The sequence below is a fragment of the Musca autumnalis genome, unplaced genomic scaffold (genome assembly GCF_047663935.1).
Source record: "Musca autumnalis isolate F117 unplaced genomic scaffold, ASM4766393v1 scaffold_1, whole genome shotgun sequence".
Lineage (NCBI taxonomy): Eukaryota > Metazoa > Arthropoda > Insecta > Diptera > Muscidae > Musca > Musca autumnalis.
In genome coordinates, this window is record NW_027411644.1 from 309,326,175 (window position 1) to 309,344,833 (window position 18,659).

At 33.1% G+C, this 18,659-nt stretch overlaps 1 protein-coding gene across 1 annotated transcript in view; it reads left to right on the forward strand.

The window, feature by feature from the left end:
- Positions 1-4,793: 4,793 nt before the first annotated feature.
- Positions 4,794-18,659, forward strand: part of LOC141389920 (juvenile hormone esterase) — a 154,899-nt gene continuing 141,033 nt past the window's right edge. Inside the window, exon 1 of the mRNA XM_073962182.1 lies at positions 4,794-5,308. The gene's annotated coding sequence lies outside the window, so the exon portion shown is untranslated. The remainder of the gene's footprint in view (positions 5,309-18,659) is intronic.

The window sequence follows — 18,659 nt, forward strand, 5'->3', positions numbered from 1 at the left end:
CTTTTGTTGGTTCTCCACTTACTTCAATTCTTGCCGACTGATTCCAATAGAGACTTTTTATGCACATAAGTTCATTGTCTTGCATTCCTATATCATGTAATATTTCCATTAATTTATCGTGTTTGACGGTATCGAATGTTTTTTCGTAGTCAATAAAACACATGAATACATTTTTCTAGGCATACCTAAATTTTTGTGTTATAATTTGGATGCAGTATAATGCCTCCCTTGTACCCATTCCTTCTTTAAACCCCCAAATTGGGTATTTCCCATGTGTGCTTCACATATTTTGTATATTCTACTATGAATAATCTTTAGAAATATCTTCAAGTCATGACTCATTAAGCTAATGAGTCTGAAGTCACTGCATTGTTTTGCATTATTTTTCTTGGGTATTGCGATGAAGGTTGATTTTAGGCATTCTTCTGGTTAGTTTCCAGTGTTGTATATGTAGTTAAAAAGGTTGACTAGTAGGTGTTGGAATCAATAAGTTTCAGTAATTCTGATGGGATTTCGTCCGGTTCTGTAGGCTTTCTGTATTTCAATGATTTTATAGCGCGTTCTACTTCGCTCTGCGTTATAAGCGTCCCTCTTCTTGGAATTTCCGAAACATCCTCATAAGATGATCGTTCGCTATCAGTAAAAATATTGGTAATATATTCCTCCCATATCTGCTTCCTTCCCTCCAAGTCAAATACAGCTTCATTGTTTTTGTTAATTAGAACTGGATTGATTATTTTCTTTCCATATACTCCGGCGGCTTCCTTTAGCTTCTTGTGGAGGTTAAAATCATCGTGTATACTTTGTAGAAATTCAATTTCCTGGCATTTGGCATTCAAATTCGCATTTTTGGCTGTTCGGGTCGCAGATCGTATCTCCTTATTTATCTCCCAGTATTTTTCATAGTTTTTATTTCTGTACTTGCTTCGCTCATTCCATAGTTCTCGAATCTCGTCGGTAATCCATTCTTCTGTTCTGTTCGCTTTCCCAGAGTGTTCTTTGCAGTCGTGTTTATATCATATTTCACCTTGTTCCACAATGCGTGCATATTTTCTTCATTCAACTGTTGTAATTGTCCATTTATATTGTTTGCAGCTCATGTTTAGTTGCCGAGTCTTTAAGTTTTTCAAATTCATTTTATTTTGAGGCTGTTGTGTCCGATTTGATGCGAGCTTAATTCGTATATTTGCGACGAGTAAGTTGTGATCCGATGGCACATCTGCTCCTGGGTAGGTCGAACATTTTGTAACGCTGGATAATAGTACGTTTATATATAACCGGATTTAACAAACCCACTGGGTTTCAAATGTCAATTCCTTTGAGTATACGTCAAATAAATCCTCATTGAGCCGGTTAACCCTGCAAAAGGCTATAATATAAACATGGTTTAAATTTCTTTTATTTATTATTATGTAGTCTATTTGGTTTCTCACAATTTGGTTTTCATTGTCCTGTGGGGATTTCCAGGTGTATAACCGTCTGGGATGTAGGGGAAAATACGTATTGGTCACTTTCATACAATATTCCTGACAAAATTGCACTAGTCTGTCTCCTCTATCATTTCGTTCGCCTAGGCCATATTTTCCCGTAATATTTTCAACTTCTTGGTTTCCGACCTTGGCATTAAATTCGCCTTGTATTATTGTTATTTCGTGTTTTTTTTTTGTCATCTTTAAGAAGATTTAATAAGTACCTCAATAATGTGGTGAAAACAGAAATGTGAGAATAAACTGTTGCACAGTGCGAAATTTGGGAAGTTTAGTGGAACTTTAAGGGATTTTCAAAGTTCATGAAATTAATTAAACTTTTATTGAATTCGTTAGCTAAATACTCCACTGCAAATGGTCCATACTCAGTTTGCCGGTTTACACCACCAAACGACTTAAAAATGCACTTAAAGTTGCATTTTTGTTTAATTTTTTTTTTTTAAGAAATGTATTTTTTATTTCATTAAAAAATGGAGTGGCGCGGACAAGTGGTAAGTCAGTATGCCATGATTTATTTTTCTTAATATTTTACAAAACAATTATGATATTTTACACTTTAAGAAAATGCAAAAAACCCGTAATGTTTTGCTGCAATTTTAGTCGGAAAGAAGTGATTTTTTTTAAGTTTTCAAAATTATAATTTTTTATTTTCCGTGGACATTTCAAAAGTGATTTCCGTACATTCACGTGTTAAGATATATATAATCTGAAAGATTGAATTCTCCTCTGTTCTCAAAGCTATAAAACTGCTGCGGTATCGCGCGGTCTTTGGAGATATTCAAGATTTTCTAAAAAGACTTCGGGAATTTCATTCAGTTGCATTTTCCAAAAGTGGAAGGTAAACGCAACAATGAACGCCATTGTTGACTGTGTTTTGAAGAAATGGACTCACTAATTCTATCAGTGATAATTTCTGTAAAATTAAGAAACCTCTCGCAATTTTTCATAGTTTTGACCTCTAAATGTCGGTGATTTACATATAGTGCAACATTTTTAGATGCTGTGGTGCAAATACCAAAATACGTTAAAAATTGTAATGCAGTGCAGACACGAACTTGATCTGAAATACATTATTAACAAAATTAATGGTATAGACCCGCTGAATAACCAATAAACTTTATAGATACAAATGAAAACATAAAATATTGACATTTTACTCCTTAAAAGATGTGTAGGGTTGTGGGGCTTCACCCAGAAGTGGACCTATGTTGACAGCTTTTGTGGGAGGAGGTTTTTTATTCGCTAACATCTTAAAATTTACATTTGCATCAAAATCGGCTGCAATTTTTGTCTTTAACCTTTAAAATACCCAATATGAAGGAACCCGGCATGTGGGGGCTATTCCAAAACGCGAACCTATATTGAAAATATTTTGAACATAAGTTTTCTATCCGCTAAAAATTCAATATACCAATTTGCATCAAAATCGATTGAAAAATGTGTAGCGCTACAGGAAACCGCGGGTCTATGTGGCCCAATTTGAGCCCCACACTGTCCACTAATATAAGAAACATTTGTGCAAAATTTTAGGAATCTACACCGCTGAAGCAACATGAAATAAGCATTTTAGAGTTTCAGAATGTTCTGAAAAATTGCTAAAAACATTATTTGGATGGTTTTTGCAAAAGGTTACTTGGTTCAACTCCCAATAGTTTAGCTGATAACGACCAAAATTCCAGAAGCTATGTAACATTTTCTATATTTTATCGATTTTGATGCCCTAGATGAAGTTTTTCTTAGGTGGTCTGTTTAACAGATAAGTTCTACTAGTTTAGGGCTACAATGTTGCTAAAGACAGCTAGGCCAAATTTCTATTCCTTTCTGAGATGAAGGCCTGATAAATGCAAAAAAGTGTAGTTTTAGCCCGGTTTAGATAAGGCCATAAAATCCGAACTGGATCTGACAGGACAAAACCCAACTAGGGTTTCAAAAAATCCATACTAGAAGTTGTTTGCATTTTCAGTGTTGCATAGTGTAATTGTTAATTTTGGTTGGGCCTAAAAATATTTAAAAAATCCAGAATAATTGTTATCTTTGGTTGGTCCTAAAAATCTTTAAAAAATCCAGGATTATTGTTATCTTTGGTTGGTCCTAAAAACCTTTAAAAATCCAGGTTTGTTGTTATCTTTGGTTGGGTCTAAAAATCTTAAAAAATCTACGATTATTGTTATCTTGGTTGCTCTTAAACATCTTAAAAAAATTCACGTTTATTGTTAATTCTGGTTGCCCCTAAAAATCTTTAAAAAATCTACCTTTATTGTTAATTTTGGTTGATGTAGAAATCTTTAAATAATCCACGTTTATTTTTAATTTTGATTGCTGTTGAAAATCTTTAAAAAATCCTCGATAATTGTTAATTCTGGTTGCTCCTGAAAATCTTTAAAAAATCCATGTTTTTGTTAATTTTAGTTGCTGTTGAAAATCTTAAAAAAATCCATGTTTATTATTAATTTTGCTTGCTGTTGAAAATCTTTAAAAAATCCACGTTTATTGTTAATTTTTGTTGCTGTTGAAAATCTTTAAAAAATCCACGTTTTTTATAAATCTTAAAAAAAATCCAAGTTTTTTATTAATTTTGGGCGCTCCTATAGATCTTTAAATAATCCACGTTTATTGTTAATTTTGATTGCTGTTGAAAATCTTTAAAAAAATCCACAATAATTGTTAATTTTGGTTGCTGCTAAAATCTTTAAATAATCCACGTTTATTGTTAATTTTGATTGCTGTTGAAAATCTTTAAAAAATCCACAATAATTGTTAATTTTGATTGCTCCTAAAAATCTTTAAAAAATCCACGTTTATCTTTAATTTTGGTTGCTCCTAAAAATCTTTGAAAATCCACTTTTAATGTTAATTCTGTGTTGTTGAACATCTTTAAAAAATCCACGTTTATCGCTAATTTTGCTTGCTCCTCAAATCTTTAAAAATTCATGTTTATTTTTAATTTTGGTTGCTGTTGAAAATCTTTAAAAAATCCACATTTATTGTTAATTTCGGTTGCTCCTAAAAATCTTTAAAAAATTGACCTGACCAATTGATGTTTTTTATCTTTTAAAAATTGGCGCTAAACTTGCTTCAGACCCTTCTGCACCTGTCAAAAAATTGCTAACAATGCCAACATAGAAGTAATTTTTTTTTCTAAAATCTGTTTTTTGTTGTTAATGATTTATTTTACCGCAAACACAAAAAAAGTAAAACAAAAAAATAAACCTAAAAAGAAAACAACAACATCAGCGACCACGGAATCCAATGAGTGCGAAAAACAGCATTTTACCTCTTAAACTTGACGTTGCACAGCCTCAGTTTCGTGTTGACAGTCAAACCGAACGCAACGTTATTTGAATTTACTTCCATTGCTCGCACAAAATCTGGCCGGTTCGTTATCCAAATACAAAACATATAACAATTTACGAGAAATACGAAACAAAATTCCAAATATCTGTTTTTCTTTTGAATGGTTGGTTTATTTGTTTGAACGAGAAGAAATCCAACAGAAATAGTCATAAATCAAAAGACTTAAGCGACAAACTTGAACTTGGCTTTGTTTTAGCCATAGACAACGTCGGACGCGTGCGTTAAGTTCGTATTACATTTGAGCGTGCGTGTGTTGATGTTTGTGTGGTACGGTGGTGCACAATTTCAAACGTAAACGAAGTGTGATAGTTTTGCTCTTCTCTGTGTTTTAGTTTCGTTAACATTTCGTTGCAGACATTTACATTTTAACCAAAAAATAAATAAACAAAAACCCCAAAGTGGCTTAGACAAGGAATTTCAACATTTTTTGCGGTTTTTTTCGGCTGCCATCACATCACATCTGCAAAGTAAATATCTGAAGGAAAAGTGTTTGTAATCTCTTATTTTAAATGGTGCAGAATAATATTTTTTTAATTTGCCAAAAGTGTTGGTGGCTGGGTAAGCAAATTGGTAAATAGCAACAGCCTCCAAGCGGTGTAGGCCCCCCTACACTAATTATTGTCATTGAACGAGATTTTGTATCTTGACATCTTAGTTTGTGTTTGTTTGCAAAACATGATGAAGAAATAAAATAAAAAAAGCGAAGACAAAAATGAAAACAAAATATTTTTGTGAACTTGCTGTTCATTTAAAGTGTTCGGCAGAATCCCCATTATTATGACTTTAAATGTTGTTGTTGTGTTTTTGTAATATTTGCAATCACTCATTCCGAGCAGATCACAGTAATTTTCAATAAACTCCAAAAGATTTAAGATTAAATTATTCATATTTAAGTTGAAATGTGATTACATTTCATATCAGGGCTCTGATCACCTTTATTACAACACATTTTCACAATTGCTTATTTTATTTGTTTTATTTTGTTTGCGAAAATACTTAATCTGTTCATTGTTTAACATTGTTTATTTCCTTAATATGAAAAATAAATAATACATATTTTTTTTTTTGGTTTTTATTATTATTAAAAAAGGTGTGCCATTTACTTATTAACTCGGTGAATTACAATAAATTAGGTGAAATGTGAGAGTGTGTGTTTGTATTTTTAATGAAATTAAAAAAAGGAAAAGTCTTGACAAGGTTTGGGGAATGCAAATGTTAGATAAGCAATTATTACATAGGGATTGTAACACAATATTCCAAGAAAATAAAGTAAAAAATTCCCCTTTAGTGGAAAATATCTTTAAAAAAATCACGTTTATTGGGCTATTTGGTGGTTCCCAAAAATCTTTAAAAAATCCACGTGGGCTATTCTGAGGCTCCTAAAAATCTTTAAAAAATCCACGTGGGCTATTTTGAGGCTCCTAAAAATCTTTAAAGAATCCACGTTTATTGGGCTATTTGGTGGTTCCCAAAAATCTTTAAAAAATCCACGTGGGCTATTTTGAGGCTCCTAAAAATCTTTAAAAAATCCACGTGGGCTATTTTGAGGCTCCTAAAAATCTTTAAAGAATCCACGTTTATTGGGCTATTTGGTGGTTCCCAAAAATCTTTAAAGAATCCACGTTTATTGGGCTATTTGGTGGTTCCTAAAAATCTTAAAAAAATCCACGTTTATTGAGCTATTTGGTGGCACCTAAAAGTCTTTAAAAAATCCACGATTATTGAGATATTTGGTGGCTCCTAAAAGTCTTTAAAAAATCCACGATTATTGAGATATTTGGTGGCTCCTAAAAATCTTTAAAAATCCATGTTTATTGGGCTATTTTGAGGCTCCCAAAAATCTTTAAAAATCCATGTTTATTGGGCTATTTTGAGGCTCCCAAAAATCTTTAACAAATCCACGTTTATTGGGCGATTTGGTGGCTCCTAAAAATCTTTAAAAATCCATGTTTATTGGGCTATTTTGAGGCTCCCAAAAATCTTTAACAAATCCAAGTTTATTGGGCGATTTGGTGGCTCCTAAAAATCTTTAAAAAATCCACGTTTATTGGGCGATTTGGTGGCTCCTAAAAATCTTTAAAAAATCCACGTTTATTGGGCGATTTGGTGGCTCCTAAAAATCTTTAAAAAAAATCCACGTTTATTGGGCTATTTGGTGGCTCCTAAAAATCTTTAAAAAATCCACGTTTATTGGGCTATTTGGTGGCTCCTAAAAATCTTTAAAAAATCCACGTTTATTGGGCTATTTGGTGGCTCCTAAAAATCTTTAAAAAAAATCCACGTTTATTGGGCTATTTGGTGGTTCCTAAAAATCTTTAAAAAATCCACGTTTATTGGGCTATTTGGTGGCTCATACAAATCTTAAAAAAATCCACGTTTATTGAGCTATTTGGTGGCACCTAAAAGTCTTTAAAAAATCCACGATTATTGAGATATTTGGTGGCTCCTAAAAATCTTTAAAAATCCATGTTTATTGGGCTATTTTGAGGCTCCCAAAAATCTTTAAAAATCCATGTTTATTGGGCTATTTTGAGGCTCCCAAAAATCTTTAACAAATCCACGTTTATTGGGCGATTTGGTGGCTCCTAAAAATCTTTAACAAATCCACGTTTATTGGGCGATTTGGTGGCTCCTAAAAATCTTTAAAAAATCCACGTTTATTGGGCGATTTGGTGGCTCCTAAAAATCTTTAAAAAATCCACGTTTATTGGGCGATTTGGTGGCTCCTAAAAATCTTTAAAAAAAATCCACGTTTATTGGGCTATTTGGTGGTTCCTAAAAATCTTTAAAAAATCCACGTTTATTGGGCTATTTGGTGGCTCCTAAAAATCTTTAAAGAATCCACGTTTATTGGGCTATTTGGTGGTTCCTAAAAATCTTTAAAAAATCCACGTTTATTGGGCTATTTGGTGGCTCATAAAAATCTTAAAAAAATCCACGTTTATTGAGCTATTTGGTGGCACCTAAAAGTCTTTAAAAAATCCACGATTATTGAGATATTTGGTGGCTCCTAAAAATCTTTAAAAATCCATGTTTATTGGGCTATTTTGAGGCTCCCAAAAATCTTTAAAAATCCATGTTTATTGGGCTATTTTGAGGCTCCCAAAAATCTTTAACAAATCCACGTTTATTGGGCGATTTGGTGGCTCCTAAAAATCTTTAAAAAATCCACGTTTATTGGGCGATTTGGTGGCTCCTAAAAATCTTTAAAAAATCCACGTTTATTGGGCGATTTGGTGGCTCCTAAAAATCTTTAAAAAAAATCCACGTTTATTGGGCTATTTGGTGGCTCCTAAAAATCTTTAAAAAAAATCCACGTTTATTGGGCTATTTGGTGGCTCCTAAAAATCTTTAAAAAATCCACGTTTATTGGGCTATTTGGTGGCTCCTAAAAATCTTTAAAAAATCCACGTTTATTGGGCTATTTGGTGGCTCCTAAAAATCTTTAAAGAATCCACGTTTATTGGGCTATTTGGTGGTTCCTAAAAATCTTTAAAAAATCCACGTTTATTGGGCTATTTGGTGGCTCATAAAAATCTTAAAAAAATCCACGTTTATTGAGCTATTTGGTGGCACCTAAAAGTCTTTAAAAAATCCACGATTATTGAGATATTTGGTGGCTCCTAAAAATCTTTAAAAATCCATGTTTATTGGGCTATTTTGAGGCTCCCAAAAATCTTTAAAAATCCATGTTTATTGGGCTATTTTGAGGCTCCCAAAAATCTTTAACAAATCCACGTTTATTGGGCGATTTGGTGGCTCCTAAAAATCTTTAACAAATCCACGTTTATTGGGCGATTTGGTGGCTCCTAAAAATCTTTAAAAAATCCACGTTTATTGGGCGATTTGGTGGCTCCTAAAAATCTTTAAAAAATCCACGTTTATTGGGCGATTTGGTGGCTCCTAAAAATCTTTAAAAAATCCACGTTTATTGGGCGATTTGGTGGCTCCTAAAAATCTTTAAAAAAAATCCACGTTTATTGGGCTATTTGGTGGCTCCTAAAAATCTTTAAAAAATCCACGTTTATTGGGCTATTTGGTGGCTCCTAAAAATCTTTAAAAAATCCACGTTTATTGGGCTATTTGGTGGCTCCTAAAAATCTTTAAAGAATCCACGTTTATTGGGCTATTTGGTGGTTCCTAAAAATCTTTAAAAAATCCACGTTTATTGGGCTATTTGGTGGCTCATAAAAATCTTAAAAAAATCCACGTTTATTGAGCTATTTGGTGGCACCTAAAAGTCTTTAAAAAATCCACGATTATTGAGATATTTGGTGGCTCCTAAAAATCTTTAAAAATCCATGTTTATTGGGCTATTTTGAGGCTCCCAAAAATCTTTAAAAATCCATGTTTATTGGGCTATTTTGAGGCTCCCAAAAATCTTTAACAAATCCACGTTTATTGGGCGATTTGGTGGCTCCTAAAAATCTTTAACAAATCCACGTTTATTGGGCGATTTGGTGGCTCCTAAAAATCTTTAAAAAATCCACGTTTATTGGGCGATTTGGTGGCTCCTAAAAATCTTTAAAAAATCCACGTTTATTGGGCGATTTGGTGGCTCCTAAAAATCTTTAAAAAATCCACGTTTATTGGGCGATTTGGTGGCTCCTAAAAATCTTTAAAAAAAATCCACGTTTATTGGGCTATTTGGTGGCTCCTAAAAATCTTTAAAAAATCCACGTTTATTGGGCTATTTGGTGGCTCCTAAAAATCTTTAAAAAATCCACGTTTATTGGGCTATTTGGTGGCTCCTAAAAATCTTTAAAGAATCCACGTTTATTGGGCTATTTGGTGGTTCCTAAAAATCTTTAAAAAATCCACGTTTATTGGGCTATTTGGTGGCTCATAAAAATCTTAAAAAAATCCACGTTTATTGAGCTATTTGGTGGCACCTAAAAGTCTTTAAAAAATCCACGATTATTGAGATATTTGGTGGCTCCTAAAAATCTTTAAAAATCCATGTTTATTGGGCTATTTTGAGGCTCCCAAAAATCTTTAAAAATCCATGTTTATTGGGCTATTTTGAGGCTCCCAAAAATCTTTAACAAATCCACGTTTATTGGGCGATTTGGTGGCTCCTAAAAATCTTTAAAAAATCCACGTTTATTGGGCGATTTGGTGGCTCCTAAAAATCTTTAAAAAATCCACGTTTATTGGGCGATTTGGTGGCTCCTAAAAATCTTTAAAAAAAATCCACGTTTATTGGGCTATTTGGTGGCTCCTAAAAATCTTTAAAAAAAATCCACGTTTATTGGGCTATTTGGTGGCTCCTAAAAATCTTTAAAAAATCCACGTTTATTGGGCTATTTGGTGGCTCCTAAAAATCTTTAAAAAATCCACGTTTATTGGGCTATTTGGTGGCTCCTAAAAATCTTTAAAAAATCCACGTTTATTGGGCTATTTGGTGGCTCTTAAAAATCTTTAAAAAATCCACGTTTATTGGGCTATTTGGTGGCTCCTAAAAAACTTTAAAAAATCCACGTTTATTGGGCTATTTGGTGGCTCCTGAAAATCTTAAAAAATCCACGTTTATTGGGCTATTTTGAGGCTCTTAAAAATCTTAAAAAATCCACGTTTATTGGGCTATTTTGAGGCACTTAAAAACCTTTAAAAGTCCACGCTTTTTGGGCTATTTTGAGGCTCCTAAAAGTCTTTAAGAAATCCAGGTTTATTTGGTTATTAGGTGGCTCCCAAGAATCTTTAAAAAATCCACATATATTTGGCTATTTGGTGGCTCCCAAAAATCTTTAAAAAATCCACGTTTATTGGGATATTTGGTGGCTCCCAAAAATCTTTAAAAAATCCACGTTTATTTGGCTATTTGGTGGCTCCCAAAAATCTTTAAAAAATCCACGTTTATTTGGCTATTTGGTGGCTCCCAAAAATCTTTAAAAAATCCACGTTTATTTGGCTATTTGGTGGCTCCCAAAAATCTTTAAAAAATCCACGTTTATTTGGCTATTTGGTGGCTCCCAAAAATCTTTAAAAAATCCACGTTTATTTGGCTATTTGGTGGCTCCCAAAAATCTTTAAAAAATCCGCGTTTATTTGGCTATTTGGTGGCTCCCAAAAATCTTTAAAAAATCCACGTTTATTTGGCTATTTGGTGGCTCCCAAAAATCTTTAAAAAATCCACGTTTACTTGGCTATTTGGTGGCTCCCAAAAATCTTTAAAAAATCCACGTTTATTTGGCTATTTGGTGGCTCCCAAAAATCTTTAAAAAATCCACGTTTATTTGGCTATTTGGTGGCACCCAAAAATCTTTAAAAAATCCACGTTTATTTGGCTATTTGGTGCCTCCCAAAAATCTTTAAAAAATCCGCGTTTATTTGGCTATTTGGTGGCTCCCAAAAATCTTTAAAAAATCCACGTTTATTTGGCTATTTGGTGGCTCCCAAAAATCTTTAAAAAATCCACGTTTATTTGGCTATTTGGTGGCTCCCAAAAATCTTTAAAAAATCCACGTTTATTTGGCTATTTGGTGGCTCCCAAAAATCTTTAAAAAATCCACGTTTATTTGGCTATTTGGTGGCTCCCAAAAATCTTTAAAAAATCCGCGTTTATTTGGCTATTTGGTGGCTCCCAAAAATCTTTAAAAAATCCACGTTTATTTGGCTATTTGGTGGCTCCCAAAAATCTTTAAAAAATCCACGTTTATTTGGCTATTTGGTGCCTCCCAAAAATCTTTAAAAAATCCACGTTTATTTGGCTATTTGGTGCCTCCCAAAAATCTTTAAAAAATCCACGTTTATTTGGCTATTTGGTGGCTCCCAAAAATCTTTAAAAAATCCACGTTTATTTGGCTATTTGGTGGCTCCTAAAAATCTTTAAAAAATCCACGTTTATTTGGCTATTTGGTGGCTCCTAAAAATCTTTAAAAAATCCACGTTTATTTGGCTATTTGGTGGCTCCTAAAAATCTTTAAAAAATCCACGTTTATTTGGCTATTTGGTGGCTCCTAAAAATCTTTAAAAAATCCACGTTTTTTGGGCTATTTTGAGGCTCCTAAAAATCTTTAAAAAATCCACGTTTATTGCGCTATTTGTTGGCTCCAAAAATCTTTAAAAAATCCACGTTTACTGGGCTATTTGGTTGCTGCTAAAAATCTTTAAAAAATCCAGGTTTATTCAGATTTTTGATTGCTGCTAAAAATCCACGTTCACGCTTACTAAGATTTTTGGTTGCTCCTCAAAAATCTTTAAAAAAAATCCACGTTCATTGAGATTTTTTGTTGCTGCTAAAAATATTTAAAAAATCTACGTTTATTGTTAATTTGATTGCTGCTACAAATCTTTAAAAAAAAACTACGTTTATTGAGATTTTTAGTTTTTGGTGTCCTTTTTGTTTCTAAAAATCTTAAAAAATCCACTTTTAAAACGTTTTTTGTATGCTCCTCAAAAATCTTTAAAAAAATCCACGTTTATTGCTCTCTATACCCTACACCACTATGTGGGGAGGGTATTATAAGTTGGTTTTGGCCAAAAAGTTTGTAACGCATCGAAATAATGGTCGTAGACCCATACTTATATATACCAAAATGAATGTCTCGACGAGCTGAGTCGATCTGACTATGTGTGTCCGTCCGTCAGTCCGTCCGTCCGTCAGTCCGTCCGTCCGTCTGTCCATCTAAACCTTGTAATCACGCTACAGGTCGCAATTTTGATCGGATCGTCACGAAATTTTGGATGTTGATGGGGGTCCCGGAGGGGAAGAAGCCTATTGATTTCGGTGATGGTCGGATAATATTTAGGGGTCGGAATGGGCAAAAAACTTATGTGGATAAAAAGACAACGTTTTTTTCCAAAGCGAATATCTCAGCTTCTGTACGGGGTATACCAAAAGCAAAACCTGACAATAAAAGTAGAAAATATCACCTTTCTAATGATGTAAAGTAGGTTCTCGAAGGTGATCAAACAACGAAGATATCACAATAGTCGCAAATAAAACCCAAATTTTCATTTTTGCGATTTTAATTATAATGAAGAATATCACAGCTTTGGTTGGGGACTTTGCAAAAGCAACGCCTGACTATGAAAGTAGAAGATCCCATCTTTGCAATGATGTAAACTAGGTCGGCGTAGGTGACCAAATAACGGAGATATCGCAATAGCCGGTAATACATCCCATTTTTTCACTTTTTTGGAAATCACGCTACAGGTCTCAATTTTGATCGGATCGTCACGAAATTTTGAGGGTTAATGGGGGTCAGCCTATTGATTTTGGTGATGGTTGGATAGTATTTAGGGGTCGTAATGGGCAAAAAACTTATTTGGAGAAAAAGACAGAGTTTTTTCCTAAGAGAATATCTCAGCTTCAATATGGGGTATACCGAAAGCAGAACCTGATCATGAAAGTAGAAAATATCGCCTTTCTAATGATGTAAAGTAGGTTCTCGTAGGTGATCAAACAACGAATATATCGCAATAGCCGCTAATAGAACCCAACTTTTTATTTTTGCGATTTTAATTATAATGAAGAATATCACAGCTTTGGTTGAAGACATTCCAAAAGCAAAGCCTGGCAATGAAAGTAAAAAAGCCCATCATTACAATGATGTAAAGCAGGTTGGCGTAGGTATCCAAATGACGGAGATATCGCAATGGTCGGTAATAGATCCCATTTTTCCAATTTTTTGGAAATCACGCTACAGGTCGCAATTTTAATTGGATCGTCACGAAATTTTGGTGTTATTGGGGGTCCCACAGAGGAAAAAACCTTTTGATTTTTGATAATGGTCGGATATTATTCACGGGTCGGAATGTGACAAAACAAATATTTGGAGGTATATCGAAAGCAAAACCTGGCTTGAAAGTAGAAAATATCACCTTTACAACGATGTGAAGTAGGTTGTCAAAAAACAGAGATATCGCAATAGTCGGTAATGCATCCCTTTTTCCATTTTTGTGCAATCACACTACAAAATTTTGATCGAATCCTTACGAAATTTTGGGGGTTGATGGGGGTCTAACAGAGAAAGAAGCCTATTGATGGTTGGCATACATCCCACTTTTCCATTTTTTATTTGGGTTGTACTGTCGATGCACTTAAAAAATTAACCTGTGTTAATGAAGACATTCAGAGCAAAGGCGCTAAGCTATCCCAATTTTAATATTTTGAATTTTATTAGTCAAAAGCTTATGAAAAGGGGTAGTGGTGTAGGGTATCACATAGTCGGCCCCGACCCGACTGTAGCCTTGGCTCACCTGTTTTGATAATAAAATTATGATTGGTTCTTTGGCTATTTTTCGATTATATGGCATATTTTCATATTAATATTGAAATGTCATTCATAATACAATAATAGAGCATTTATTAATTGATTCCTTTCAATGTTAATTATTTTATGCTTTAATTTGACAAATTGGTCCTTTTAATTAAATATGTATTATTTGTGTAAAACAAATTGTTTCATTTTTGCAAATTCACATTCAGTAAGCATAAACAAAACAAGCAAATAATGTGTCAAATATTATTTTACAAGATGATTGATCACATGGATTATGAAATTATAAACGTTCACCTTCTCACATATTTCAGTAACTCACATAACAGTAAGTTTTCTTTGCAAATCTCTCTCTCTCTATATATATATATATATATATATATATATATATATATATATATGTCCACCGGCAATATTAAAGACGAAATTTGGATACAGTGAGAATTTTGACGACATTTTCGTTTTTTGACGACGGTTTTCGAAATTGTATATGTCCAGTGATAATTTTAAAGACTTGAGAATATTGGAAACTTTAAATTTACAATATGAGCCACCATGTTAAATATGAACATTTCGATTGTCTAAATCAATTTTTTATTCATATTTTGATATACACAGCCTAAAAATTCGAATTTTGATTAAAAATAAAATGTTTATTTCTGACAGGGTTGCCGTGTCTTATAAATATTCTGTCAAGTCTTGTGCAACAAAATTTAACTAAAAACATATTCAAGCGTTCAGATGTAAAATTTCTATCGTATTGGGGTCCATGGACAACGAAAATACCTTTGATTTCTTTAGGTCGCTTCGTTTTTGTGTTTTATAACGGAAATTGTAGTGAAAAACTGGATTTCTAAGATTTTCAATTTTAAACGATAATAACTTCTTTTTCACAACGGATTTGAATTTATTTTAAAGGGGCGAGTAATATCTTTCAAAAAAGCCATTAATTTTTAAAATTGGTTAATAAATGACTAAGTTATAGTTGTTAAAGTGCGAAAAAAACGCATCAAAAAACGGGAAAATACATTTCCGCGTGCTTTTGTCGGCACAGAAGATACCAAACAGTATAATAATTTATTTTTACCAAAAAGGAAATTAAGTTAGCTTTCAAAAATGTGAAAAACTAATGAAATCGGTTGAAAAATAAATAAGTTATGTAATTTTTTGGTGTTGTTACTTTTTGGTTTTTTAAGCATGGCCGTCCCTCCGTCATTCTGTGGTAATCACTCTAGCATCCACAAAAATTGATATAGGACGCTGAATGTTGGCAACGATGGGAATTTTGTTTCGGGGCAGGTCAAGCTAGAAGATCGATCAGTCCTCGTTTTGGTATAGCCCCCATATGAAGGTACCGCCCGATTTCAGGTTGTTTGACGATTTTAGCTACATTTTCAGACCGAAAACAAATTATAAGCATATAAAGAATTATGGATCATGGAGAACCCTATGTGCTACATTAACGATGATTCGTCTAAAAACGTAGCCTAAAACGTTAAAATACCAGAAATCGGGAGGCATCAATTTATGGGGGCTATATAAAAACGAGGACCCAGGTCAATAATTTGTGGTGTAGAAATTTCTTGGTCAATTTGAACCTTAAATGTCAAACTATAGCTAATTCGGTCCGAAAATATGGTAAAAATCTTCAAAATGCATGAAATCGGGATGTACCGTTATATGGGAGCTATTCCAAAACGTGGACCTATATAGTCCATCTTTGAACTAGACGTGCACCGAAACTAAAGACCCATTTTTCCAAAATTTCAGCGTCCTATCTCAATTTTGGTTGATGCTAGAGTGATTACAACAGACGGACGGACTTGCATAAAAAACCAAAAAGTAAAAACACAACAAATTGCATAACTTATTTATTTTTCAACCGATTTCATTAGTTTTTCCCGTTTTTGGAAGCTAACTTAATTTCCTTTTGGTATCTATAAACCGTAACAACGTCGAGAATCTTCTAAGCAAACTAGAGCAAGCGGAAAAGCATTTTCCCGTTTTTTGATGCGTTTTTTCGCACTTCAACCACTATAACTTTGCAATTTATTATCCGATTTCAATGGTTTGTTCGAAAAATATTATTCATACCTTCATAATAAACCCATTGTAAAAAATAGAAGTTACGCCCGTTTAAATTTGAAAATTTCAAAAACCAAATTGTTTACTACATTTACCGTTATGAAAGAAAAAGAAAATTGGCCCAAAAAAACCAAAGGTATTTTCGTTGTCCATGGACCCCAACACGATAGAATTTTGCATCAGAACCCTTGAAAATTTTTTGTGCAGCACGTGGTTATTTATTGGCTTAGTAAGCCAACCAAGGCATTATTGGTATAATTTAAAAATTTGTGATGAGGGTGGATGAGTTTTTGGTGTGGACGGCCTTCGGCCGGGATTTTAAGACTTTCGCTTATGGACTCTTTAAAAAAGGAGACGTTATCGTTGTTGGCAGGATTAATTAAGAAAAACTTAAACCTTTAAAGAATTTTTGGTTCCATTTTTTTAATGAGTCTTCTAGTCTATAGAAGACAGCATGTGTTGTCTTCTATTTTATAGAAAAAAACATGTGTCATCTTTCATTCTATAAAAGAAGACTACATGTGTCGTCTTCTATTCTATAGAAGACATCATGTGTCATCTTTTGAACTAGGACAGTGAACTAGGTCGTTCAATTGCCCAACTCTATTATTAAGTCCGGTTATATATAAACGTACTATAATATGATATACTAAAAACGTGGCGTTTATTTTAACGTTTGTAGCGGATTTACATGAAACGTATGATGTCAACTGCATTGAAAATCAGTCAAATGACAAAGAAACGTGTTCTCATTTATTTAACGTCAGATAAATCGAGATATGCCTGTTTACTGGGATAATTAGCTAAAGTAAAAAATTTGACGTTTAATTTATTTTACCTTTTGTAGCAGAAATAATACCGCGCTTACACTATTGAAGGTTATCCCACTGGGTTTAATAGATCCAGTAGGTTAATCTTTGCTGGTTACACTTAGCTTTTCGAGGATATAAACTGTCGGCTGATGTTGGTTTACGTATACATACAAAGTAACACATAAGTATCAAACAAATACTTCCCAAAAATTAAAATGGTAACTATTGATGCATTACAACAAGTATTTAAAATGTATTGTGATTGATTGGAAAACAAAAAATATGGGACAAAATGCATAAACAATGAGCAAAGAAAACATTTACCGCAAATGTAATAAAGTCGTGTTTTACACTTCTACGATTTCTCTCCCCTCTTTGCTCGTATTCGTATATTTTACTCGCAGGGATACATTTATGTATCATGGTATCAAGGGTACATTTTGTTAAAAAAGTGTCTAATGTAAAAAAACAAATAATTTTATGATTTTCAAATAACTCTAGATTTATAAAGGCCATAATATCTCATAAGACCAATCGTAAATGTGTAAAAACGACAAACCCTGTTGTAAAAACAGTCGCAACTTTTCGTACTTTTGTGCATAGTTGCATTTTTTGCACATGCATCGAATACAACACTGCATTTTTGGTGGATTTGTGCCGGATTTAAAATAATCCCAGCCGTGAAAGGTATTTAATGTTCGTATGGCAAATCTGGTCAGATTTTACCAGATTAAGCAACTAACTGCCTGTTTCTGTATGTCGAAAGAAGAATGTGTGCGAAAGAAACACGTCCAAACTTTTGTGTGTTTTTCAAATTTGTTTTTTGTTGTGAAGCAAAAGCAAAATCATTTCGAAAACTAAAGTTCGGGCGTGTTTTATTCGCACAGATTCTTCTTTCGACATACAGAAACTGGCTGTAAATCACCAAGAAGTGGGTTAACCCGGCAAAAAGCTGTAGTGTAGCCGTGCTACAAACCGGATTTGATAATTCTCGTGATTTAAGATGGCAACTGTGTTGAAAATCTGTCAAATAAATTACGAAGAAAAGTATTTTCGAACATTTTAGGTCATATAAATAAATATATAACTATTTATCGAGAAAACATGACATTTAATTTATTTTGATTTATGTAGCGGATTTACATAAACCGGATTTTAATAAATCTCATCATTTAAGACTGCACCTGTGTAGAAAGTCTGTCAAATAAATTGCGAAGAAATGTGTTTTGGTATATTTTAAGTCTTATAGTACGTTTATTTATAACCGGATTTAACAAACCCACTGGGTTTTAAATATCAATTCCATTACATACACGTCAAGTAAATCCTCATAAAGAAGGTTAACAATGCAAAAAGCAATAATATGAACAACATATTATAAATCATGATATACCTATTTACCGATATTATTAGCTACGATAAAAACATGACTTTTAATATATGTTAACATTCTTAGCGGATTTATGTAAAACGGATTTTAATAAAACACATCATTAAAGGCTTCAACTGCATTGAAAATCTGTCAAATAAATGACCAAATTCCTGTTTACATAAATTTTACATCAGATAAATCGAGATATACCTGTTTACCTGCAGTTGAAACATGACGTTTGATTTATTTTAACATTTGTAGCGGGTTTACATAAAACGGTTCTGAATAAATCGCGTCATTTAGGATGTCAAATGCATTGAAAATC